At 44.2% G+C, this 26,523-nt stretch overlaps 1 protein-coding gene across 7 annotated transcripts in view; it reads left to right on the plus strand.

Annotated features, from left to right (window-relative positions):
• The window catches only part of ATXN1 (ataxin 1), a 411,201-nt gene that overhangs the window by 95,061 nt on the left and 289,617 nt on the right, over positions 1 to 26,523 (plus strand). For all 7 annotated transcript variants that reach the window (XR_006217480.1, XM_042985667.1, XM_042985668.1 and 4 more), the window contains exon 3: positions 13,613 to 13,734. The gene's annotated coding sequence lies outside the window, so the exon portion shown is untranslated. The remainder of the gene's footprint in view (positions 1 to 13,612; positions 13,735 to 26,523) is intronic.

Below are 26,523 nucleotides of genomic sequence, written 5' to 3' on the forward strand. Positions count from 1 at the left end.
TGGTGTCATTTGTGTATATACTGTCTTCCCACATGGACGATACCCTTCCCGAGGGCATGATCCATATCAGATACTTTTCTGCTCTACTTCAGACAAGCGTTTGGCAGAATTTCCTTCCAAAGCACCCATAAGAGAAATGCGTTATGACTTGACTAACATCGAGACGATGATGGCATCGTCTTACAGTTTTTCGGATATTCTCACTGGTTTTAGATATTTAAAACTGTGCAGTGACTTCTTGTAGAACCAAATTGAAGAATAGTTTTCTACTCAGCTTTTTAAAGCTAATCATGTCATGATCTCAGACATTAGCTGGAGTACATCCACTCGGATGAGGGTGGTTTGTAATCTAGATGATACGCTCCGCATGTAACATCCAAATGAAATCTAGACTTGAGTTGCTGGCATGTGGTTGTGGTGAGAAGCAGTTGTTATATATTACTTGGTAGAATTCATATTCATATCTTGTCAGTTTACAGTGAGCCAGAGATTTAAAATAACATTTGTTTCTGTTTTAGTAACTGCTTAAAAAAAAAATTTTTTTTAATGTTTATTTATTTTTCAAGAGAGAGATTGACAGAATGTGAGCAGGGGAAGGGCAGAGAGAGAGAGAGGAAGACACAGAATCCGAAGCAGGCTCCAGGCTCCGAGCTGTCAGCACAGAGCCCGACGCGGGGCTCAAACCCACGAACTGTGAGATCATGACCTGAGCCGAAGTCGGACGCTCAACCGACTGAGCCACCCGGGTGCCCCAGTAACTGCTTTAAAAAAAATATCCCAGATCATTATATTTTTCTTTTCTTTAACTTGCCTTCTGGTAGTGTTTTTAATACATGGCCTTTCAAGCAGTCATGAAACGTGTCGATGCAGCTTGGCAATGGGTTAACAGGACGTGCTTCTAGGATTATTCTTAATGATTAAAAATCAAATTGATTTAAAAACAAAAAACCTGACCCCAAATACAGATGAACCAAGAAAACCCAGAAAACAACAACAACAAAATATCTGTGAATGAAATGTTGGTTCTTGGTCTTCACATTCTCCACATCTGTTTTCTCCAGATCTCTTTTTTTTTTTTTTTTCAGTTTTTCATTTTGTAAAATTTATTTATTTAAATTTGAGTTCGTTGACTTACAGTGTCGTATTGGTTTCAGGAGCAGAATCCAGTGATTCGTCTCTTACATACAACAGCCAGTGCTCCTCCCAACGAGTGCCCTGCTTAATGCCCATCCCCCATCTAGCCCGTGCCCCACCCTCCTCCCCTCCAGCAGCCCTCAGTTTGTTCTGTGTATTTAGGAGTGTCTTATGGTTTGTCTCCCTCCCTGTTTTTATCTTATTTTTCCTTCCCTTCTCTTACGTTCATCTGTTTTGTATCTTAAATTCCACATATGAGTGAAGTCCGAGGATATTTATCTTTCTCTGACTTATTTCACTTAGTATAACACACTCTGGTTCCCTCCACGTTGTTGCAAATGGCAAGAATTCATTCTTTTTAATCACCCGGTAGTATTCCATTGGATATATACACCACATCTTTATCCATTCATCAGTCGATGGACATCTGGGCTCTTTCCATACTTTGGCTATTGTTGATAGCGCTGCTGAAAACATTGGGGTGCACCTGCCCCTTCAAATCAGCATTTTCGTATCTTTTGGATAAACACCTAGTAGTGCCATTGCTGGGTCATAGGGTAGTTCTGTTTTTAATTTTTTGAGGAACCTCCACGCTGTTTTCCGGAATGGCCGCACCAGTTTGCATTCCAGAGGAGTGGGAAGGGAAGGACTCCAGCAGTGTGACCAGGAAGTAGAACTGACAGGATCTGGAACCAGCTCACTTGTGAAATATGGGGGAAGGCAAAGTGCTGAATCTGGAGTTCTCCGTTTGGGCAACTCAGTGATGTCAGGGGACCAGGAACAGGCTCAGTGGATCCCTAAGAGTGACGGGACCTCAGGGTCTTTCTCACCACCCACCACTGCTTTACTGCTTTTCTTTTTGATCCGTAACTTACCCCTTCTTGGTTGGGAGTCAAAGCCAGTGGCTCCTTCGGCTTCACTTGGGCGGTCTGAGGGTCAGCTGCTCAGGGCTGTGTGGACACCACCAACGTGAACGTGGAGGGAGGCAAAAAGGAAGTGTCAGTTTAGAGCTGTCCCAGTGTATAATGTGAAAGACAGTTTAAAATTTTTGCCAGCCTCGGGGGCGCCTGGGTGGCTCAGTCGGTTGAGTGTCCCACTTCGGCTCAGGTCACGATCTCGCGGTTCACGAGTTGGAGTCCCACGTCGGGCTCTGTGCCGACAGCTCAAAGCCTGGAGCCTGCTTTGGATTCTGTGTCTCCCTCTCTCTCTGCCCCTCCCCTGCTCGTGCTCTGTCTATCTCTCTTTCAAAAATAAATTTAAAAAAACATTAAAAATTATACAAGTTTTTCCCAACCTAAGATTGCTCACTTCAGATTTCAAGAGCATTGGGAGAAGTGCTCACCAAATGAGAACATCAGCCTTTTTTTTTTTTTTTTTTTTTTTGTGGAGCAGCACACTGAGGGGTCTACCAAGACAGAAAAGGAGGACAGAAGAGGACAGTGCTTCATAAACTATAATTACTTAAATGCTGCCCTAAGTAAATATTTAAAATATACTAAAATGGCAACATCAGGAAATATGACTAAGAAGTCAGTCGGCCACACACCCTTTTCCCCACCTTTGTGGTTGTTGAAAATTTCCACCAAGAATGATAAAAAGTGTGAAGATCGGGGCTGTTAAGTTTCAGAGGAAGGCCAAAATTTGCATGGTTCTGTTAATCCAGTGATGGAGCTCACAAATGGAAACCCAGTATTTAAGTTAGATAACTAAAGATGAACCATTACAGTGGCTTCCTGTTCTTGACTTCTGTGCAGAGGTTTGGGCATGGTGAAAACAAAAAAAAAAAAACAAAAAGAAAAAAACAAAAACCAAATCAGGCCTGATCCTAACCCTATCACTTGCATATATACACAGCGTCCAATTTTGGGGGTTGGAGGGATTTTTTGGGTTTGAGAGAAAGGGCGGTTTTGGAGGAGAATGAAATGCCTTGTAAGGCTGACATCGTATAGAAGGATTACCAGGTGTTATTGTGACCTGATATTAGATCATTGCATCCATACAAAGTATGTAGCATAATTTTGCCAAGAGTAATTACGGTGCCGAGAGAATGAGTTGGAATCTCCTGTATTCTGTAGTCTGTGGACCACAGATGTATTCATTCAAAAGCTCCATGCCAGTTTGGGTACTCATATTGAAAGCAGAGATACAGAATACTTCAATGGGACCCGAAAGTGCACGTAATGGATGTCGTTAAGAATGGCTGAGTCTGGGGCGCCTGGGTGGCTCAGTCGGTTAAGCGTCCGACTTCGGCCCAGGTCATGATCTTGCAGTTTGTGAGTTCGAGCCCCGCGTCGGGCTCTGTGCTGACAGCTCGGAGCCTGGAGCCTGCTTCGGATTCTGTGTCTTTGCCTCTCTCTCTCTCTCTCTCTCTCTCTCTCTGTCTCAAAAATAAAGATTAGGGGCACCTGGGTGGCTTGGTTGGTTAAGCATCCGACTTCGGCTCAGGTCATGATCTCACGGTCCGTGAGTTCGAGCCCCACGTTGGGCTCTGTGCTGACAGCTCAGAGCCTGGAGCCTGTTTCAGATTCTGTGTCTCCCTCTCTCTCTGCCCCTCCCCTGTTCATGCTCTGTCTCTCTCTGTCTCAAAAATAAATAAATGTTAAAAAAAAAAATTAAAAAAAAAATAAAGATTAAAATAAAAAAAAAAAAAGAATGGCTGAGCCTTTAGAAAGGGCAAGACGCAATCAATGGATTTCTGGGTGTACCCCAAATCCACCTTTTTTTTTTTTTTGACAAGAGTTAGTATACTATCCTGCTTTCTTCCAAAATCAATTCACATTGGGATGGACCTAATTCTGTCTACTGTGAGAATGTCACAAATAAACTGGCATGGAGTTTTCAGTGAACACCATCGATAGCCCTGCAGACTACTCTTTTTCTCTTTAAAAAAATACCTAAAATTTCTGGCTGAATGACACTGCTAATTTTGTCTAATCTTGGGACCGAAGGATCTAAAGACGTTTAAAAATAAAATGGACATAAAATTACACTCGTATGTTCTTCAGTCTCCACCCGATCACGAAAAATACAGGCAAGCCTGATACGTTGTGTTCGGCACTCGGGAAGTGCTGTGAGCTTCTCCAGAAGTTCTTGAGAGCATTCGCCATCTGCTTCTAGGTGTGCAAGACGAGAGTCATACTGGTGAAGCCATATTCCCCGCCGTGAGGGAGTACACAAGTAAGCCCATGTGGGTGGGGTTTCCTGCCCAAGGCGCTTGGAGGAAAGAGGGCTGGAGTAGTTCTGGAAGGGCAGCTGTCTTGAACTGGGAGTTGGAAAATGACTAACACTGATCTAGGAAGTTATTCAGTATGTTTTCAGTGATTCTGGGGTAGCAGAAGGAAAGCCCTTGAGGTTAGAGACATAATGGCCAGAGGTGCATGGTGACCCAGGGTTGCTAAGGATTTAGAAAGCACTTGAAAAGGGTAATTAATACAGACATACGTCAGGTATTTCGTGTCTGGGTCTGGACCACTGCAGTAAAGCAAATGTCACCATAAAATGAGTCAGATGGGGGCGCCTGGGTGGGTCAGTCAGTTAAGTGTCCCTCCGACTTCTGCTCAGGTCATAATATCAAGGTTCATGAGTTCAAGCCCCCCATCGGGCTCTGTGCTGACAGCTCGGAGCCTGGAGCCTGCTTCGGATTCTGTGTCTCCCTCTCTCTCTGGCCCTTCCCCACTCTCACACTGTCTCTCTCTCAAAAATAAATAAATGTTAAAAAACAACCTAAAGAAATAAATAAGGAGTCAGATGAATTTGTGGGTTCCTAGTACATAACAGTTTATACTATACTGTCGACTATTGAGTGTGCGATGTCATCTCACCTCAAAAACAGTATGTATATCTTAACTTAAAAATACTGCCTTGCTAAAAAATGCTAACCATCATCTGAGCTTTCAGGGACCACAGATCATCCTAACAGACATAATAATAATGAAAAAATTTGAAAGATAGGAGAATTCCCAACATGTGACACGGAGATACGACACCCAACAAATACTGCTGGAAAAACAGCGCCGATAGACGTGCTTGAGGCAGGGTTACCGCCAACCTTCAGTTGGTAAAAAATAAAATATCTGATCGGAGCCCTAAAGCGAAGTACAGTAAAACGAGGTCTGCCTGCATTTTCTCCTTGCCTTATTGTGGTGCCTTAGAGATGACTGGCATTTTCATTGCCTCTGTTTTCATAAATGTGCTTTCAGAGGAATAAAGAGAGGACACGGGCTGAAGGGACCTCGGGTTTTCTTCACAGAGCATCGTTACGGGTGCTGCGTCCTCATGACTTTTTAAGAATCAGCCGAGCGGACTTCAAGCATCCAACATACGTGGCTTTTGAGTGACACTTCTTTTTTCCGCGGGATAATGTGGACAGTGTGCTTTGGGAGGTGGAAGGCTGTTCCTGTTATACACATTCATTGGTGTGGGCTCCGAACTAACTCATCGAGCAGCTACTCACTTTGAAACAGGAAAATGAAGAAGGCATTTCATGATTTTTTTTTTTTTTTGGAATCACGACCAGAGGAAGAATCTGGATTCCTAAACCGTGACCGTGAGCTGGAAACGAGGAGTTAAGAGAGAATCGTTGGCGTCAGACAGAAGTTGGAGTCCTGAATCTGTTAGCTAGTTAGTTTGCACGTTGAGTACATTACTTCACTCCATTCACCTATATTTCTTCATTTATTACAAATAGAATAACGGGGGGTGGGGGGCGCCTGGGCAGCTCAGTCAGTCGGGTGTCCAAATCTTGATTTCGGCTCAGGGCACGATCTCACAGTCCGTGGGATGGAGCCCCACGTCAGGCTCTAGACCACAGCGTGGAGCCTGCTTGGGATTCTCTCCCTCTCTCCCTGTCTCTCGGCCCCTCCCCCTGCTCACTCTCCCTGTCTCAAAATAAGTAAACTTGAGAATAAAAGATAGTCTCAAAATAGAAAACAGAGGTGTCTACCACTGAGGGGGATTTTAAGGCTACAAGGAGATAATGTAATTTGAGGGCTTAACATTCAAATATTAGCTATTATTATTATTATTATTATTATTATTATTATCATTACATGTGTATGTTAACACCCAAAGATAGCCAGTGTTCTTTAGTCATTCTTAATAAGTAGTTAATGGTTTATAATTACATATTTACTTTGTTAGCTGATTTCATGCAACAGGCCTTTCTGAATCTTTCTCAGGGCACTTAGAAAGTTCATTGCCTTCAGCGAAAGTAGAGCCTTACTAGATTATTAAGACCTGGATTATTAAAAGAAAGCATTTGCTGGGGCACCTGGGTGGCTCAGTCGGTTCAGCATCTGACCTCAGCTCAGGTCATGATCTCAAGGTTCGTGAGTCTGAGCCCCACGTCGGGCTCTGTGCTCACAGCTCAGAGCCTGGAGCCTGCTTTGCTTCGGATTCTGTGTCTCCCTCTCTCTCTGCCCCTCCCCTGCTCGCACACTCGTGTGCATGCTCTCCCTCCCTCTCTCTCTCTCTCTCTCTCTTCTCAAAAATAAATAAACATTTAAAAAGATGTTTATTTAGGGGCACCTGGCTCTGTGCTGATAGCTCAGAGCCTGGAGCCTGCTTCAGATTCTGTGTCTCCCTGTCTCTCTCTGCTCCTTCCCCCCACTCAACCTCTGTCTCTCTCTCAAAAATAAATAAATAAACTTAAAAAAAAAGCATTTGCTAAAGAAGTCTAAAGTGTACACCTTTCACACAGTCTTACCTGGAAGAGTCCAAGTAAACAGGTGTTTTCTTTTTTTTTTTTAATTTTTTTAACGTTTTATTTATTTTTGAGACAGGGAGAGACAGAGCATGAACAGGGGAGGGTCAGAGAGAGGGAGACACAGAATCCGAAACAGGCTCCAGGCTCCGAGCTGTCAGCACAGAGCCCGACGCGGGGCTCGAACTCCCGGACCGCGAGATCGTGACCTGAGCCAAGGTCGGACGCTTAACCGACTGAGCCACCCAGGCGCCCCACAGGTGTTTTCTTGACAGTGTGCCCTTTCCTCCTGGCCCTTCGGAGTTCATGTCATGGCCACAGCCAGCCTATACTTCAAGCAAACACTATAGCACAAGAAATTGAATGCATAGGCACATTTGAAAACTTAACTTTTCTCCGTTAAGCCAGATATTGGAGAGATTTGCAGAAGTTCAAATCATTGTCACTCTTCTTAATAACCTTTTTGTCTTGGAAAATGTAGTTGCTTTTTATGAAGAGACGCTATTTTATGTAACATGCAGTGGGTCTATTATCATTTGTAGCCAATGAATGAATTTTAACATAGTTCAAAACTGTTTTAATTTGTAACACAGCGGATATTGTTCAATATCATCTGCCTCGTTAAAAGCTCTTTGGGGTCCTCAGTACATTTTAGGGGTGCAAAGGGGACTTGGGACCAAAAGTTTGAGAACCACTGGCTTGGCATATTGGGTCCTAGGGTGCATTTTGGTCAGTGTGTATCTGCCAGTTGCTTACGTCTCCTGGGAAAATTGTCCCGTGGTCAAATGTGTTTGGGGCCAAGATGCATGCTTCTCTGAGATTTACAATACATATCAATAGACCAAAGCCCCTCAAAGTGTTTCCCAAATGTATCTGAATCTTTTTAGTCCTCGTTTTATTTTTAGCATAGCATGACATTTCACCATGGAATATATCGTCCCATTGAACACACCGGCCAATACATGTGATATACCACCCTCTCCCCATTTCTTAAACATAAAAAGCAAGATTCATCAAGTACTTTCCTTCAAATCCATGTGTTACTTAGAGGAAGGCCCATGAGAGTTTGCTAATTGATCTCACCGACTCTCTTTTTAAAAAGAAAAACCACGCATCCTTCATCACTTTATACTATTTGGCTTATAATCGGCAAAGCTGACTTCACGGTGCAAATTCATACGTTTGCACAAGTGTTTGAGACATTTTTGTCTGTTAATCGGTAGCATCTGCTCTTTGTGTCACAAGACAGAGTCATGCCATTTCCACACAAATTGTCCAAATTGCAGCCTAGCCGGGGACCTGTCGCTACTGTTTGGTATCTTTAAATGGATATATATCCATCTATCTATCTATCTATCTATCTATCTATCTATCTATCTATCTGGATATATATCTATATATATATATGGATATATATCCACACACACACACACACACACATATATATATGTGGATATATATATACACACACCTGTGCTGATACATCATATGTCTTTCTAAAACATAGTCGCTCTTTGTAACAGAAAGGTTTATAAGTGGCAGGTGTTTTTTTTTTTTTTTTTTTTTTTAATTTCTTATGATTCTTTCTTTCTAGTTCTTTGGTTTCCATTGGTTGTGGGCATAATTGTAACAGCTAAAACAAGAGAAAAGGCTTCCACAGTGTGGATGAGGAACATGTTCCTGGCTGCACTTGATGGACATTGTCCTCCTAAAAAATAAGGACGCTACAATAACCAGCAACAGTTCCTTTCTGACAACAGTGACGTTCTAAATTTGTAATGAGACAGAGGTGCAGAGGTCACGTCTTTCACTTTCTGTATTTCATGTCTGTGTTGGGGGAAGAATGGAAAAGTCTTAATTTGTTGTAACCATTAAAAGGATGATAGTTACTGTACATTATGTAGTTCAAAAGCTTTTGTTCTTTATGTTTTGGCCTTGCCAGTTCCTACTTAGAAACTTAGTATTTGTTGAATCCTTGGTGACTCTCTATTGGCAACTGAAAATTGATTGTCCCTTATTCTGTAAAAAAAAAAAAAAAAAAAAAATTCAGGCAGAAATACCGTGGCTGTCTTATCCAGCGTCTTGGTGTTTTCTTAGCACTGAGCAGTTTTAGCGAGAGGTCTTTAAATGTGCAAAAGGACATTCAGTCTATTGGAATTTATATTAGAGCATTTTGTAAACTATGCTGGAAATTCTCTCATAGTTAAATTAACCAGATTAACCAGACTGAAACTGAAGAACCAGATGAAGGTTACTCTTCAAATGGCAAGGGGCCACCTTTCCATCTTCTTTGACGGCTCAGTATATATCGTTAAGGTATTTGGGGGATTGAAAATAGAATCACAGAACTACGTGACAGGGTAAGAAGTTTGGTAAAGATGCACTTGGCCATTGTTTGTATAAACTCTATGATGTTAACACTTCCTGCAAGGGAGAGTCATATTTTAGGTATGCACATACGAAGTGGAAAAGGTTATCCTCGAGGGGTCCGGTCATGCATCCACAGAGAGCTTCAGCTCTGGAGTCAGATGGCCCGCGTTGGAGGCTCACCTCCGTCACATTATGTGTGGTGTTGGGCAGGCGATGTAACTTCCTTGCAACTGTTTCTCCAACTGTAAAAAGTCATATAAAATTCGTGGAACAGCGTCTTAACACATTATGACTGTATTAGTTATCTACTGCTGTGTTATAAATTACCCTGCAACTTGGGCGTTTCAAATAACAAATACTATCTCACAATTTCTGTGAGTAGGAACCAAGGCACAGCTTTGATCCGTGTCTGTGGCTTGGGGCCCCCATAAGGTTGCAGTCAAGCCATTAATTAGCCCAGGCTGCAGCCTCATCTGAAGGATGGGGTGGGGGTGAGGTTGGGATCTGCCTCCAAGCTCATTCGTACAGATGCTAGCAGACCACATGGGCCCCTCCACAGGCTGGCCTCACAGCCTGGCATTGGTGGGTGACCCAGGAGAGAATGTATGAGGACATTCAAGATGGATGCCAGTCGTGTAGTCACCTCATCTTGGAAATGTATAGAATGTTCACCTGTTACCTTTGCCAGCCTCTGCTTGCTAGACGAGAGTGACTCAATCCAGTCCATATTCAAGGGGAGGGTATTTTAGACTTCCGTATCCTACCATCTACTTGGTATCTAAGGATGTCTAATAGGCATCTTAAACCTAACATGCAAAAATGGAGTCCCCGGCACCTGCTTTTCCCACGATCTTTTCTGTTTGGTGAATGGCAACTCTGTTCTTACAGATGATCTGGTCAAAAATTTGAACTATCCTCCTTAACTCTTTTCTTGCTCTTATACCGCTTGTCAACTTGACTTTCAAAATATATCCAGGATCTCACCAGTTCTCACTACCTCCTCCCCCAGTCCACGTGTTGGGTGTCTCACCTGAAGTTTTGCAGTAGCCTACCTGGGCTCCCTGTCTTCAGCATTGTCCCCTTAGGGCCTGTTCTTCACAGCAGACAGAATGATCCCTTAAACATAAGGCAGAGCATTAGACTACTCCATTCACAATTCTCTAGTGTCTTCTCCTGTCACTCAGAGTAAAAAGCCAAAGTCTATGCAATGGCCCACAAGGCCTCTTGTGATTATCAAATTATTTTTCTGTATTTAATTGTATAAAATGATGTTTGTATAATAAATACCCATATACATATGTCTGTGAAAGCACGTATTTGTATGTTTAATTGCTTAATTTATCTAGAATCTATTTTCTGAAGCATGTAAGATGGGGATCTGACTCTTTCCAAATAATGAGCTAATTTTCCTGGCACTGTATATTGAATAGAACACCCATTCCCCACTGGCATGGTATTCCACCACGAACCTGGTAGTTTTTTTCCCCATGCAGTCTAATTGTTGAATTTTAGAATAGTGATATTCCTAACAGGTCCTATAAGATACAATTTAGAGATTTCATTTGATGTGGGATACTCAAATACATATAAAAACAACTCGAATTCTAGTTGGGAATTAATTATAGAGAACAGTTACTTGTGTCCCTTTATATGAGAGATAAGGAACTAATTCTACCTGAGAGATTGTGACTTAAATTGAAAAATCCAGTTAGCTGCAAAACTCAGATGAAAAGAAAGGGAAAAAAAAAATCCTCATTGCTTTTAGGCCACCGTTTCTGACACGTGTTGATATACTTTGCTGTCGCTGCTTAGAGCTGTTGAGAAAATCATCACAAAAATGCTTATCGAATTTCAGACCCTGTAAGGATATCATCTGGATTGAGATCCTTGTTTATCCAGGTAACTTTCAGCATTCAGGCGTATCTGTGAATGCTGTAGTCCCCTGGTGTTCTTTTCTTCTGTCTAGACTTTTGGTCTTATCTCTGTTTATAGCTTCGACTGGCGAACAAGAATGGGTATGCAAAGGAGATTAAACTGTTTAGTTGGTTGGTTGTTTTGTGGTGTTTTGTTGGTTATTAGCATTAGCCGCCCTGCTGAAGAGTTTGCTGGAAGATGGAAGTATGTTGAAATTCTCGCTTGAAAGGAAGTGTAGAGAATGTTCAGTGGTTTCCTTTTGACAAAAACGGTCTCATACCTGGTGCACGGTGTGTCATTGAGGGTCGACTATAAATCACAAAAGGAATTGCTTCAACTCCTTCACATCTACAGAGATAAGAGTGGGAAATCGTGTCACTGAGATCCGTCCTTGTCCCTCCCTTTTTCTTCCTCCTCCACAAGACGTGTGACTTGCCCCGTGTGGACTTGCCCCTTGGCTCTGGCAGCCAAGGAAGGGCCCTGAGCTAATGAGGGAGCCGTGCTTCCTCTCCTGGATGATTTTACTACCACCTGGTGCCAAGATAGAATCCAGAAGCGAATGTCTTTCTTTAGGCAGAAACAGCACAGAGGAAGAGAGAGAAAGAGGGCCGAGAGAAAATAGAGAGCTTCTGGTAAACTTTGAACCAACACCATACGTGGCAGTCAGTGAGCAGTGGGCACGAGTGATTCCACCCGGAGTCTGGTCAAGGCGCAGATGAAACCTGCTGTGTGCTCTCGGCCTCCCTGGGCCGGCAGCTTCGTTCGCGGAAGAATCTTGAACTCGACGACAGAGACCCCTCCAGGCCGAAACCGCCGAGCTGGAGAGCTGGTAACAAATGAAAGAAAGGCAGTAATTTATTTTGAGTAAAAGAAGATTGATACCAATAACTCACAGTGGGCTTGCCTAAATCCTCCTCTTCCCTTTCAAATTCTGTTTTTACCCAAACGGTAAGCTAAAGACAGTTTGTCGTGCTCTGAACTTCCTGGCTTGTGTTGATTTGTTAGCAATATGTTGCTGTTACACATTTGAGTGGGAGCTGAGTTACATTGCATGAAAAAGCTGCTCTAGAGGCTAATAAAAATCGTGACAACCCCACTTTCGGTGGGTATTGATAGCATCAAGAAAATAAAAAAGACTTTGCCATTTTCAGGCAGTCACTCTTCCAACTAGACCGAAAATATAATGGGCTTCAACTCAACTCGCTCGTTTAAACATTACCCCAGAGCAGCTTTCTCTTCCTCCTCAAAAGTTCTGAGTGCCTACACGAATTTAACCACAGACAGACACAACCCCCTCCCCCCAAAAGGTCTTTTCGAACACGTTGAGTATTTTATCAAGCAATGGCTTCAGAAGGCTCTCAAGGAATCGGTAATTCCCGCAGTCACCTTGCGAGACAGGAAAGTATATATCCGCTCCCTTACAGCTGGGTCATCGGATAGTGACCTGGCAGTGGCCGCGGGACCTTTGCAAACACGTGGAGTTTGGAGTCACAAGTGGGTTGCAGTCATCCTGGTGAGAGAACTGGATGGTGGTCTTGCTGCGTGTTTGCAAAACAGATGAGGAAGAGCTCCTAAAGGGCTAGAAAAGGCTGCAGACGGTTTTGGAAGGCCGTTTCCAGTCTCAAATGGCCAATGTCAAAAAAAACCAGCAGTGGGGGGGGGGGGGTACTTGTTAGAGCATGGGAGGAGCTCGAACAAAACCCCGTGACAGGTGACTGTTATAAATCACAGGCAGAAGAGGACTCTCCTGAAGCCACCTTGTCACACACGGTTCTCGTGTGTATGCTTTGTTGGCACCTCTGAGGAGGGGGAGAGAGGCATGTGCATTTTAACCATTCGTTTCATATTTAGCGTGTAAAGTAAATGCCGTTTTCCAGCTTGGGCGGGGGGCAGTTCTTGATCACGTTGTATCGAGACTCGGCATGAACACCCATGGATTAAATTACCTGTTTCCGGTGCAAAATAGAAAGTTTCCTCTTTCTGACCCTGTCTCTTTTTTGTTGTTGTTGTTCAGTCCTAACCGCCCTGTGTTTAAAGATGTTAATGTTGGCTCAGTGAGTCTGAGTCTTTAATGGGCAGAATCAGATGACTTTTGATTTGACACGAAACTTTCTCCCCTTTCTATCCTTGATAACTGCCCGTCAGTTATCTCTAATTATTAAACGTAAGGAATCCTTCTTTATATATTTATTTCAGTTAGTAAACTTGCAATTCTGCAAGCACGTTGCCGGTGGTTTATATCCCAGCTTTCAAAATACGCTACCTATCCGACAGGTGTTCCGTTTTCTTTCCCCCTTCTCCCTTCCCACCTCTAGTATTTCAGGGTACCGTATGTAGATCAGTCGTGTGATAGCTTCGTTCTGATCATGAACATGCTTGTTTGAGGTTATAAAGAATACATCTGAGAGAGGTCAGGGATTTCCCCCTGAATATCAACTAACTGCTTGAAGTGGCATTTTTCATTCTGACTTGTTTTGTTTTCTTTTCCTGTAGCATACTGGAGCAAAATGAAAGAGTTTATTCTGAGGCCTCTGATGCACTGCTTCCCCAGGCCATGAGGAAGAAAGAGTGGACTTCAGCCTGTATGAATGGTCTTGAAACACGAATGGTTGTGGGTGAGTCTTCCAAAGGACTTGGCATTCGTTAGCTTTAGATGTCATCAACCATCGTTTATTCGGTGGCTCAGGACATTTTTTTTAAGGGCATGGCTGTTCCTCCACAACCCAAGCAACAGGGTGTTTGAGAGAATGTTGATGAAGAGCCCAGAGAGCAACGAAATTTACTCAGTGTGTTTCTGAAATTTGCAGAGTAGTGGGATCTGAGGACAATGCATTTGTGGTTAGAGAAGACCGAAACAAACAAACAAACAAACAAACAAACAACTGTACACACAAACAACCAACAGACTACACCTTCCAGACATTCCTTTTAGCTGAGAGCATAAGGAATTAAGCACACCCGCGACCCTCGATTCACTCTGAAGGCAGATTTGTTACCCCGTAGTGGAGTATCGGGATGGGCAAGGTGAGAAGTGCTGGGAGTTTCCGTCTTGCTCAGTAAATAGTTACTGAGCACCTTTTAAAAACCGTACTTGGAGCCCTGCATGACAGCCTTGGTCTGGAGGTAGAATTCAAATGCTCCAAACTGTTAGCAAACAACAGATAAGTTCCCAACGAGACACAAAAATATTGTCGTTTTTCCAAGGAAGGTTGATCAGCCTCGTTGGTTGTAGTTCTTGGGCACGGTCCTCACACGGAAGCTACTTCTGCACATCTATCTTGGTGACCTTGGACAACTTACTCGTCCTCGTGGAATGAGTCACCTGTAAAAATGCCAGTGCACGCCTTCATGGTCTCTTGCAGCTCTAAAATCCCACAGCTGACTCTAGTGAAATTAATGAAATAATTAGACCCTTGGGTTCTCGCTCAGCCAAATCAATTGTGAGCCCTTGGCAAGTAATCTTTGGCAGGGCTGGTGCTCGCTGGACGGGCCAGTGTGGAGAAGAGGGGCCAGGCACTTGGTGGAGGGAGGGCCCTTCTCCCTCCTTCTCCCTACGATCTTGCGAACCAACCCTTTGGTCAGAGAGGCCTCGCGGCGTCTGTGGTTAGTAATGTCTTGCGGCATTAAAGACAACGTGGCACGTTGTTATATGAATGTAATGCAATGTGATATAATACAGTATAGTATGATGTAATGTCGTCCTTTATTTTTCTGTCGTGGATCTCCCTCTTCCTTCTCTGTTGGCTGTCACTATCTTACGGGTTATCTGCCAGTCTCTGAACCCCACGAAGCCCCAAACTTTGTCTTACGTTGAACAGGATTGATTATTTTTCTTTCTTACTGAACATCCCTGTTCTGAACAGAGCTCTGAATGACACTTTAGATGATGCTCACATATCACTCTTGTTAGCAGCCTGCTGTCTGCTTCAGAGTGGTGCATTATTTGGGTTTCATAACAGCATTTTTTTCCCCCCTCTGACAAATGTTAAATTACGAAGTGCAGGAAACCACATGAATGCGGTGGGATGAAAATGTGAACACAGCGTTATCTGGAAACGCCAGTGTTATGATTCTTTCTCCTGGTGACAGTCTCCTCCCTGCACTCAACGTATAAAGCCTATTTACCTGTTTGGTGGCCGCCTTCTAACTCCTGTCTTTCTCTTCACTAATACTGTGTGCCACCGGTCCCCGTGTCACACTGAGTCGGGAGGTTTGCTTAAGACGACTGCCTGGGGCTGTCTCTTTCTCTCCAGGTCCTGCCTGACCACTGAGCCCGGCTCACATTCACAAAGCCTTCCCAGAATGCTCTGGCCTCTATGAGCTCCTATAACATTTAGAACTTGCACCATTAAAAAAAAAAAAAAAAAATGTATGGCTACCTATTGCTTTGTGGGTGTTTGCTGTCACCCCATCTGGGTTACAGGCTGCTGGAGGGCAGGGATCACATCCGAGCCCACAGTTTCTCAAAGGTGGTCTAGCCCCAGGACCTCCTACAGCAGAATCACCTGGGCATACAAAGCAGCAGATTCAGCAACACCAGGCTCGATGAGTCAGAATTTCTGGGGATGTCGAGCCCGAGAAACTCACCGCAGACAACTCTAGAGCGCACAGAGGTTTGTGAAAACTGCCTGAGTTTACCTCTTTATCCTCCCCCTGTACCTACCTCCTCACGCGCGGCATAGGGTCTAGATCTGAGCGCATCACAGATACCTGGGACGTATGTGCTTGCTGATCTAAACAGCATCCTGCTGTGATGGTTGCACTCGCTCTTCAGTCGCCCTAGCCTTTTTGGGATGTGAAGTCTGCATATTCTCTGAACCCTTAGAAACCTCGTTTTGGCTAAATGTGTAGTCCCCTAGGTCAGAGGCTCTTCCGGAAGCCTTCTTTTTATATCTCCTCTTCACGCAGTGACCCTGCCTGTCCCTATTCATGGAGCAGCCCCTGCCCACGTGCAGCCCAGCAGTAACGTCAACTCTGGGGACAGGGACCGGAGTGTCAGGGCAGGAGACAGAGCTGAGGTGGGAGCAGCGCTGGGCTGACCTTGATCGCTTTATCCTCGGATCCCAAGGCCACGCCTGCTGCCCTTGGCAGTATGTTTTGAATGCTATTTCTTTCAGCTGTTAGGGCTCGGAGGTTGTCCACTTTGGTGGCAGGAGAGCGATCCCATTGCTGAAAGCAATAAAGTTAAGCTGCAGTGGACAGACATCAAAGCAGCCCCGGTGCCAGCAGCAGATTCAGAATTTGAATCTGATGACAACAGACTGCGTGGTGACACGGGCCCCCTCCTTCCCTTCTCCGCTTGCTCCAGCAAGGGCGAGCCTGGCAGAGGAGATTGGCTTCTAGTGCAACTCCCGATGCCCTTGCTGGTGGGTCCGGCCCTGGGACGAGATCTGACAGAAACCCAACCAAAGAGCTCTTGGCAGCCCAGCCAGCCTGTAAGGGAACCAGTGGGCTAATCGGGAAATGTACTAGCTGTGAACACAATCACTACCGGAGCGCCTGGGTGGCTCAGTCGGTTGAGCGTCCGACTTTGTCTCCGGTCATGATCTCGCAATTGACGAGTTCGAGCCCCACATCAGGCTCTGTGCCGACAGCTCGGAGCCTGGAGCCTGCTTCGGATTCTGTGTCTCCCTCTGTCTTTGCCCATTCCCTGCTCATGCTGTCTCTCTCTATCTCAAAAATAAATAAAACATTTAAAAAAATTTAACACAACCACTACCATTAAAAATTTTTTTTAACATTTTCTTTAATATGTTTTAAGCTTTATTTACTTATTTTGAGAGGGGGTGTAGAGAGGGAGGGAGAGAAGAATCCCAAGAAGGCTCCACGCTGTCAACGCAGAGCCCGACGTGAGGCTTGAACTCACACACCGTGAGATCGTGACCTGAGCCGAGATCAAGAGTCGGACGCTCAACCGACTGAGCCACCCAGGTGCCCCAAACCTTTTTTTTTTTTTTGCAACTTTTTGTATGTTTTCACTCTTGCTTAGTCACACACAGTGTTACTTAAGAGAAGTTGTGCCAATCTTGAATTACATTTGTGTTGCAAGGCACATTCAGGCGCAGTGACAGGAAGCGTCTTCTCCCACGTGTCTGAATAATTTTGCTGATGGGGGGTTTGGAGAGCAAGAAGGTATAACGGGATGGGTTGGGAATGGGGTTTTTTCCTCATTTTCAGCTAAGGGGAGAAAAGAGAGCACAGGTTTCCGAAGCAATACTGAGAGCAAAAGAGGCTTTGGCTCACGTGCTTGGTCGAAATCTGCCTAGATGTCCTCTCTGTAGCCTCTTCCGGTTCAGTGGGGGTGAAGCCTGCCTCTGTGATGCAGGAGCCAGGTGCACAGGCCGTCGGTCACGGGAGAGAAACATGCAGGTGTTGACATCAGTGTCTTGAGACTTCATTAAAGGTTTTAAAGTGGAGGAATGACGAGGGGCAAAATTAAAGAAATTATAAGACATACAATTTTAGTGAACTACCAAAGGCATTGCTATTTTGGAGGTCCTTAACAGTGCGTGGAATTTTTCCTGATGAGTAGTCATCCGTGGTTGGGAAAGAGGAGCGCTGGTTCTAAAAGAACGTTTGACTACATCACTTGTGTTGTTTACCACGAGGCATTCTCGGGAACTGCAGATTTTCCAAATGGCTTCCTAAATCATCGGCACCGCTCTTGCAAGGCAGATATAAACAGGGAACAGTCAGTCCAGTACCCTCCCTGAAGACCATCACTGGAAAGCTCTTTAAAGGCTTTCTAGCCTAGAGAAGTTAGACAGCCGTCATGCACCCAAGCTGATGTTCTCTGTAAAGCAGTCCTAAGCGTGCCTTCCGGGTGATGTGTTATAACCCTCTCTTCTGGCTGATAACTATCACGGGCTCATTGTACCAGTCCTTCAGAGAAGCGGTGTGGTTTTGTGTAACTGAGTGTTACCACACCAGTTCAGGAAATGCAGTGAATTGCCTTATAATAGGCATCATCAAAACAGATGGTGATTAACTTGGAAAGTACCCTTCCTTGGTGACAGTTTGAAAGCTTTGAAAGGAGGTGTTTGCGGTGCATCAAAAGAAATTAGGATTAAACTGCCACATTTGCACACGGTTGGCGTGAAAACTGAAAAGAAACTCATCAGAGTTCCTTACTGCACATGCTTTCCCTGAAGGCATCATCACATCGTGGCTTCATTATCCATTCCACTCTAATGACTAACGTTGCTCTCTCTTCCTCCCTGGAGTTTAAGACCATTGGCTTCCAACTTCCTCCCGGATGGCTCTGGTTGGGTGTCATAGGTACCTCCAACTTGAGTCTACACCCCCTCCTGTCTCTGCCCCGTCTCCCTTTATGGGTTCCTTGTTTAAAGAAACGGGATCAGCGACCAGCCAGTCATTGATGCTGGGCGCCATCTCCTCTTCCAACGCTTCGGCCCTTGACCACCTGCTAGAGTTTTACCTCTTGCTTATTACTTCACGGTCTTCCCACTCTTCTCCATTCCTCTGCTCTTGTTCTGTTGCTGTCGTTACCATCGCTTGCCCGACCGCTGCAGGCACTGCCCAGAGACTACATTTGCCTTAGGTCTTTCTTCCTGTATTCCATTCATCCTACTGTTTTGAGACTTTCCTTCCCAAAGATAAGGGTCTGGTTGAATCACTCTCATTCCTAAAAACCCTTGACAGCCTGCGCAAGTATGGATCCTTTCATGTTAAGGATCGAACTCAGACTTCAAACTTGTGTTTATGATCGATTACATGTCGATGCCCATTGATTACAAAATCATGATGAAATGTGTGCCTGTGCCTGTCAACAAAGCCTGGAAGTAAGGAAAGCAAAAATTAAGATGTTGGTAGGATTAGAGCGGTTGGTACTTTTCTTTAGAAATAATACTCCTCTGGTGTTTTCCATCGCAATGAATGAATATGATGAAGTAAAAGGAAAGATTTAAAGGATTTTGTTAGCTTCCCTTTCCCTACAAGATAAAATGGTGACTTAACTGCATGACATTCAAGATCCCTGGGAATTCATTACCAAGTCACCATCGAAATCTCGTCCCTCCCTCCCATCTCCCCACATGACACTTCTTGCCTTTCTAAATATACTGCGTACTTTAGCAGCCATGACTTTTTCATGTTGATTCTTCTGCCTGAAATTCTGTTTCTCTCCCCAGTGAACATCATTCACTGATGCCCGATGGGAATGTCCTCTCTTCCTGTGTGAGCTCTGTGGATGGCAGTTCTTTGATTTTGCAGCCATCTCTGTGGATGACCCACAAGGGTGGAGATTGGTCTATTTTAAACCTTGTATTCTAAGTAGTGAATCCATTCCTGTGCACAGTATGGCTTAATAAATATTTACCAAAGGTAAAAAGAGACAACTCATTTAGAAGTATACAAGTAGGGGGTGCCTGGGTGGCTGAGTCGTTGAAGTCTGACTCTTGATCTCAGCTCGGGTCTTGGGGTCGTGAGGTCAAGCTCCCGGTTGGTCTCCGTGCAGGGCGTGAAACCTACTAAAAAAAAAAATAGACAAGTAATCCTTCAAGTGAGATTTAAAATGTTTCAGATCATCTCAGTGCTAATTACGGTGTTGTAAAAAACTATAAAAAGTTGATGTTTTAGGTTAAACGATCTTTACAAAAGTCACCGGACTCGGCATCATACCATTTTAAGTAAACCAGTAGAGTGAATCTTTGGTATTTGAAAATTCTAACATCAGGTGGAATCACTTCAGCTCCTCAGGAGCCATATTTGTGAAGTTACTAGAAATTGCTTTTTACTGTTCTATGTCATGAAAAAATCATATCGGCCAAATCAGAAATCCACAGAAATGACACATCCAGTATTGGCAACATAATATGAATATGTGGTATTTTTTCCTGAAGGGGATTGAAAAAGCCAAGACTGGGTAACATTAAAGGATTGATATAACATTTTCAATTCTGAAAGGCTATTCTACTCTAGAAATATACTTGTTACTATTTTTTCGTTTCTAAGAATTCTGTTTGGTTAAAATTGCAAAGGAGAAAAAAATATCTTGGCTGAAACAAAATGAAAAGTCATCTCCAAAATTAATTTGGCATCCTCAAAAGTTCCTTTGCAAAGGGAGGAGGAGGTTTTTTAATATCACATGTTAAAAATGCCACTAAAAAAAATCATCATTTGCACTTGTGAGCAAGGAATTCAGAATGGTATTTAATGGAGATCAATGTGCGAGGCATGTTACACATCTTTTTAAGCAATATTTTGACATTAGGGGAAGGCTGTTTAATAGTGTACATTATTTTATAATATATATTATACATGCCATATATATTTTTCCTATTAATGTTTTGGTTAGCGTCAGTTAAGTCGGGATAGAGAATTTCAGTTTAAGATTTGCCACTTTTTCTGCGTGATATTCCTACCTGACCTTCAGTTTGCTTGCCTGTGAAATTATGACAAACGTTGAACCACTGTTGGAATAACGAATTTAGAAATTGATCAGCCAACAACATGTGCTGATTGACTGACTAACAAAACCTTAAATACCGTATCACTTTGCAGCATCTCCTAGAAGTTGATCTTTGTCTGTTCTGCACAGTGAAGAACCTTCGCTGAATTTGTTATTTTTCTGTTCTGAGCCTTGCATTCATTTGTTTTTATTTTATTTTATTTTATTTTATTTATTTATTTTTTTAATAAATTTTTTAACGTTTATTTATTTTTGAGACAGAGAGAGACAGAGCATGAACGGGGGAGGGTGAGAGAGAGGGAGACACAGAATCTGAGACAGGCTCCAGGCTCCGAGCCGTCAGCACAGAGCCCAATGCGGGGCTCGAACTCACGGACCGCGAGATCATGACCTGAGCCGAAGTCGGCCCCTTAACCGACTGAGCCACCCAGGCGCCCCTTTATTTTATTTTTTTAATGTCTCTTTATTTTTGAGGGGGGGAGCGGGGGAGGGACAGAGAGAGAGGGAGACAGAGGATCTGAAGTGGGCTCCTTGCCGACAGCAGAGAGCCCAACGTGGGGCTCGAACTCACGAACCATGAGATCGTGACCTGAGCCAAGGTCGGGTGTTTAAGCGACTGAGCTGCCCAGATGCCTGCTTTGTATTCATTTAAAAGCCTGACCATTTGGCTGTTTAGAAGATGCACCAGGAAATATGTGTATCTGAAACAGGTATATCAATGTACGTCAACTACACTTCCATTAAATACACACACACACACACACACACACACACAACGTTAGCTGTTATGGTCTGTTACTTTCATGGTATCCAGTTAGACTGTTACTCAGTTTGTAATAAAAATTTTCCAGCCTTTATTCTTGGTGCCTTCCTCCCAACTGAATTCATGCGTCTTTGCTCTGTTAGGGAAGGCGCAGTGTGTGACAGAGCCCGGTCCGGGAGGGTGAGCAAACGCTGTGGGAACGCAAAGGGATGAGACGGCTGGTCCAGCTATAAAGTGGTGAGGACGTGGCGGAGGGGTTTGGAGCTAGACTTTGAAATATGGCTAGGATCCCGAACGGTAGGAGGGGGAGGAACGAAAGCGAGGAGAAGGAAGAGGGCACGTCGTGGACCGGCTCGGGCCCCGTGTGAGGTGGGTGAGAGAGAACGATGAGAGATTGGGGAGGAGCGGGGCTGCTTGAATAAAGACGGTAATAATAATGATTAGCGTGAACTCTTAATGGAGCACCTGCCTTACAGCAGATTCTGTGAGTGTGCTTTGCAACTCCCTGCAACCCAGCCCCATTTTACAGGTGAAAACAGTGGGTTTAATCCCTTACTCAGGGTTGGAATTTGATCTTAAGTGGTGGAGAGCCATTCATTGAAGGTTGTGGAACAGGAGAAGGTCATGATCAGACTTGGCACCCATTTACTCACCTGCTCTGATAGCCTCGGAGTTCCCCGTAGTTAAAGACAGGTCTCACACCGCCGCATGTTCCCTCAAGGAGTGTCGCTGACCTTCAGCGTGGTGGAGACCCCATAAACACTGGTGGAGTCTATTTTATTTATTTGTTTTTTACCATTATTCATTTTTTTGAGAGACAGAACACCAACCGGGGAAGGGCAGAGAGAGAGGGAGACACAGGAATCCCAAGCAGGCTCCAGGCTCTGAACTGTCAGCAGAGTCCGATATGGGGCTCGAACTCCCGAACCGAGAGATCACAACCTGCGTCGAAGTCGGCCGCTTAACCAGCTGAGCCACCCAGGTGCCCCAGAGTCTATTTTAAAAGCTTCCTCAACAAAACTTAGGAGGCCCTTCTGGTACATTTTCCCTTTTAAAGAGGAAGCTAAGAAGAGAGAGTTAATAAACTATTTCCTTTGTGCCCTTACGTGTTTCTTCTCCTCTGATCCTCACAAAATATCTTAACGATAATGAGTATGACTTTTACATTTAAATTATATGTTATCATGGTGGATGAGTTATTGGTGCTGAAGACGGTCACACAGCTTGCAGGAACCAAAGCTGGGATTTGAATCCTGGACTCCCTGATCCCCTTGCCTGTACTCTGTCTTCACTGCTGCCTGTCAAACCACTTCTGATTTCCAATCCGCTCGACGCTTCCCCCCCCCCCCCCCACCCACCCCCGCCACTGGTTTAAGGCCACTTTGCTAGCACTCTGTTGATTTCAGAGAAACGAAAGCCCACAAGGACCTAATCTACTTGGTAGAAGTTGATGGGAAAGAAATTATTTTCAGCTTCTTCAGGACCAGTATCCTTCTAAATGATGCGGCTGGCAGGTGGCCATTTCTAGGAGCCCATCAAATTATCCACTTGGAAGAGCCCGGCATCCTGTGTGGGGTACCACGCAGAGTGAAGTCACCCTTCACAGTAAAACAGAGTCTGGGGGTGAGTACGTTGCAAGCACCCTGGATATTTAAGGGAAGCACTTTGCTTCTTCCATTTGATTGACACCAAATTTATTATACTAGAAAACACTCAGCAACAGGCAGACAGCATGTGCTTTCAAATGCTGCCGGGAATTTGCAGTGACATTTACTGAAAGGGGAAGTTTAAGTCCAACAATCAAAGGTCATGGTCTGTGAACCTACAGGCACACATTATGTAAATGCAGCCCAAATCCAAAACCTAGCTTGACAAGGTTTGGAGTGGTTATCTGCTCCATGAAATTAATCTTCAGTAAGATTCTCCAAAACATCAGATGTGCTTAATGCGTCTGAATCAGGACTTGTAAACACTTGACACCTAACACTGGTACCAAAGATCAGGAGTTAGCTCACCTGCTGCTGTGTCCCCTTTGCAGGAATGGACAGGGTTTTCTCTGTTTTCCCGGTGAGCATCCCCATGGGGATTGCCTGGCAATGCCCTCATCCACTTGGGAGAGGCAGTGAGCTAACGGTACTCTGTCTCAGAGACCTAGCCACCCTAACACCCCACTTTCAAAGCGCCCTTAATTTGAGTTTTAAGGATATATTTTTAATTGCTTAAAAATTTTTTTTAATGTTTATTTTTGAGATGGAGAAAGAGTGAGAGCAGGGGAGGGGCACACACACACACACACACACACACACACACACACACACAGAATCTGAAACAGGCTTCAGGCTCTGAGCTGTCAGTACAGAGCCCGACGCGGGGCTCGAACCCGTGAACCGCGAGATCATGGCCTCAGCCAAAGTCGGATGCTTAACTGACTGAGCCTATTAAACACCAACTCCCCATTCCTTTCTCTCCTCAGCTCCTAGTCACCTCCACTTTACTTTCTACCTTGACAAGTTTGCCTATCTTAGCTCCCACATACACCTGGAATTACACAGTATGTGTCTTTTTGTGTCTGGCCCTTAATTTATTTTTAACAGTGTTTCAAATAAACTTGTCTCATGCATTCACTTTTAATGCCTTATTGCATTCATAATTATCATTAAGATATAATTCTCATTCTAATATAGGAAGCTAGGTCCTATAAGAATATGAGTAAGCAACAAGCTTTCAGTTATAAAATAAGTAAGTCACAGAGATTGAAAAGTGCAGCATAGGGGACGTAGCCAATACTATTGTGATCACGTTGTGTGGTGACAGATGGTGACCACACTCGTCATGGTGAGCCCCGAGTGATGTATAGAACCGTCGAATCAATATGTCGTACACCTGACATTGTATGTTGATCATACTTCAGTTGAAAACAAGGAGTAGGAGTAAACAGAAGACGTAGAAAAATTTTTCATGAGCAGTGGGAGAAAATAACGTTGGTGAAACAAAAATTAGATGCCTCAGAGGCATTCCTCTTTGGAATTGATTCCCCCTTACTCGGGTGTTGCCCCTCTTCAGCCTGAATTCCCTGCAGAATTTCGACAGGCAGGCTTGCGTGTCTGTAATGCCTCCTAGGAAGAATTTGGAATTTGCCAGCCACCATCTGTAGACTGACTTGTCTTTTATTCTTCTTTTCGCTGATTTTTAAGTCAATCACTCCCGTCTCCTTGCCTCTGTCCAACAGCCAGCCGAAACATGTGATGACTGCCGTTGGAAAACGGGTGAATCACAGCCCTCTGCTTGCGGTGATGTTGCACAAAGCAGAAGTATTCCTTTCTGCATAGAAACAGAAGCGTTGTAATTTTACTGCAGCAGTGAAATTGTAGTAGAGGTGAACATAAGTCTTCTTCTATTTACATCTTTAATGAGCCACAATTAAAAGTAGTGGGTTGGCGTGTCAGAGTGAATGTGTTATTTTCAGTTTTCTATTCTGGGGATTGCTGCTCCTGGGCTAAGCCACACTTCCCTGGCACCCTGGGGCTCCAAGAGCCTTCAGCAAGAAAGCCCAGAAAGGTCCAATCTGCTTCCTGAAAGTTAATGGAACAGTAATGACTTTCTGCTGTGCTAAGGTAGAAATGTGCTTCAGATCCCAGAAGCCTGTGATGCTCGAATCTTCTGTCATGGTACATCTTTTTCTTCTCGTGAAACGCTCCATGGATTGATTCAGTGTTGAGGTGCTCAGAGAGTCCTCTCCCTTCTCATTTTGTCTGGCCGTGATTAAGAGGTACTGGGGTGCTCTCCCTGCACTGGAGACCTGGTGTGGGGCGAGGCAGAACATCATGTTGCAGAAGGCCCTTTCCCCGGCTCTGACTGAACCCAGACCTAAGGCCATTCAGTTCAGGGGCGCTGTGCTGGACCGCTCCACGCTGTCCTTCCCCACCTCGGCCACACTGAAGTCGAACCGCTGAGGTTAGTTGCACTGCGATGCTGACCCGAGACACTCTCTTAGGAACCCTTCGATGGGTTTCCACAGATGAGGCATCGGTGCTTAAGAAATTACTGTGGGACAAGAGGTTTTCCTGACAAGGGAGTAAAACCACATACTGAGATTCGTTTAATAGCTCATCTAAACCATCATGTGCAAACCTTTCTGTTTACCTACTTGAGCTCAGCAAAAATGTGCACATAGGTATTCAGTATAGTGTCAGAGGACTGTAGGGAATTATGTAGATGTCGGCCATTGGCAGTGGCCCCACCCTCGTGATGTGTGCCTGCGCCTGATCGTGTCACGGACCAGCCACACTTGTCTCAGAGCTAGCGACGCTTCAGCCCGCACAGGCCCTTCCTAGGGCCTGGGGTTGAATTCTAGGTTGGTAATTTTTGTGAACTCTTTCTTAAAGATACTCACCCCACCAATACTCTCTCCCGTTGCTTGCCTAACTTTATAAGCTTCAGACCCCACACATTGGATCCGCCCCTGATTAAGTGTATGTAGAAACCATGCCTGTCCGTATGGTAATTACATAAATTCACTTCTCTTTCATGTTACTTGTGAAATTCCCCCCAAATGTGGCAGCTCGCAAAACAGGAACATTAACGGTCTATGTAGAGCCTCTGGTATCATACCAGTTGTTTCCAAGGAAATTTGTATCTTGGACATTTAGCAAATAAATAATATGTTTAACTGATAGTGATTATGTCCTAAATTTCCCGAAGCGATGACTAACAGTTATGATTCACATATTCCTGGGAATCTCCCTTCCCCCAACTTGCTGTCTGCCTGGAGCGGTGGACGGTATATCAGAGTTTCTTAGGAATATAGTACAGTAGAACTGCATAGCTTCTGACCTTCTCCCTGTGCCACGTAAAGAAGAAGGAATTTAGTGGCTATTTTGTGAAACGTTTTTTTTTTTCCCCTAGCTTGACATGGTTATTTGAAGGTAAATAATTTTCCTTGCTAAGGAGTCACTTGTTACGGGTGACTTTGATTTGACAAACAGCTGTTGATTCCTAGTGCAGAAAATTAATTTCTTTCCTCCTCTCCCAAAGAGTTGTTTTATGATTCCCAGTCTATTGTTAGGCATAAAAGCTAATTTGGTTTGGATTATTTGTTTTAAATGTACCTGGTATTCAAGCTATGATGACGTTTCCTTCTGAAATAGCACTGCCATGACCTGGGAAGAAGAGACTCCAATTAAACAAAGCCCATTTTTTTTTTAAAGAGAA

The sequence above is a fragment of the Panthera tigris genome, chromosome B2, assembly GCF_018350195.1.
Source record: "Panthera tigris isolate Pti1 chromosome B2, P.tigris_Pti1_mat1.1, whole genome shotgun sequence".
In the NCBI taxonomy this organism is placed as follows: Eukaryota; Metazoa; Chordata; class Mammalia; order Carnivora; family Felidae; genus Panthera; species Panthera tigris.